This window comes from Grammomys surdaster, unplaced genomic scaffold (genome assembly GCF_004785775.1).
Source record: "Grammomys surdaster isolate TR1022 unplaced genomic scaffold, NIH_TR_1.0 125982, whole genome shotgun sequence".
Taxonomy (NCBI): Eukaryota; Metazoa; Chordata; class Mammalia; order Rodentia; family Muridae; genus Grammomys; species Grammomys surdaster.
In genome coordinates this window covers 2,034,264-2,035,406 of record NW_021620798.1, presented here as the reverse complement: position 1 = coordinate 2,035,406, position 1,143 = coordinate 2,034,264, and the positions used below count along the sequence as shown (strand labels likewise).

The 1,143-nt window shown below is 42.5% G+C and overlaps 1 pseudogene; it reads left to right on the top strand.

The window, feature by feature from the left end:
• Positions 1 to 401: 401 nt before the first annotated feature.
• Positions 402 to 875, top strand: LOC114609765 (annotated as a pseudogene).
• Positions 876 to 1,143: the final 268 nt, after the last annotated feature.

Genomic DNA, 1,143 nt, shown 5'->3' with positions numbered 1-1,143 from the left:
GATAGCTACATACAAACAGAAACCAAATAGCTAGAGAATAAATAGATTGACAATAGACCTAAGATTTTTAGAGTATAGATTATAGTCAGATTGAAGATCGACACAGGATGATTAGAGGATACATGGCAGATGGATGGAAGAAGCATATTATAGCTGGAGGACAGATGAAAAATAAATGGAAGGTAAATACTCTATAGCTAGAAGATAGACAATCCATGGGTGAAATATAATAGCAGGAAAATAGGCACAAGGGGCACTTGAGGATAAATAATATGTGGGAAATACCCACAAGGTACCTAGAGGATATATGAAAAATAGGAGAATTAAAACAGATTAACTTAGAGCCGCACCCAGGCAGTGCTGCGCTGCTCTGCTCAGGTCTGCAGTAGTCGCAGCAAGGTGACCCAGAGCCAAGATGGCTGTCCTCTCTAAGGAATATGGATATGTGCTTCTCACTGGTGCTGCCAGCTTTGTGATGGTGCTCCACCTAGCCATCAACGTGGGTAAAGCCCGCAAGAAGTACAAGGTAGAGTACCCTGTCATGTACAGCACAGATCCTGAGAATGGACATATGTTCAACTGCATTCAGCGAGCCAACCAGAACACGTTGGAGGTGTACCCTCCCTTCCTGTTTTTCCTAACCGTGGGAGGTGTTTACCACCCGCGCATAGCTTCTGGCTTGGGCCTGGCCTGGATTATTGGGTGAGTTCTTTACGCATATGGCTACTACACAGGAGACCCTAGCAAGCGGTATCGAGGAGGCGTTGAGTTCTCTTGCCCTCTTTGCCTTGATGGGCACAACTGTGTTCTCTGCTTTCCAGCATCTTGGCTGGATTAGACCTGGTTTAGGCCATGGGTCCAAATCCTGCCACTGAGGAATGGGAGGCCCTTCAACTCTCATCCACCTTCAATGACTTACCCTTATTTCCAGTTCCACTGTTTTTAAATATAATAAAAACTTATCTGGCATCAGCCTCGTACCTAAAAAAATAAAATAAAATAAATAAAACAGATTAACTTAATAATAAATGATAGATGGAAGATAGGTTATAGGATAGTGAGAGGTTTTAGAATGGATAATAGACAGGTTACAGACATCTAGCTGTCCTTTGTCTATTTCTCATTTATCTATCTATCTATCTA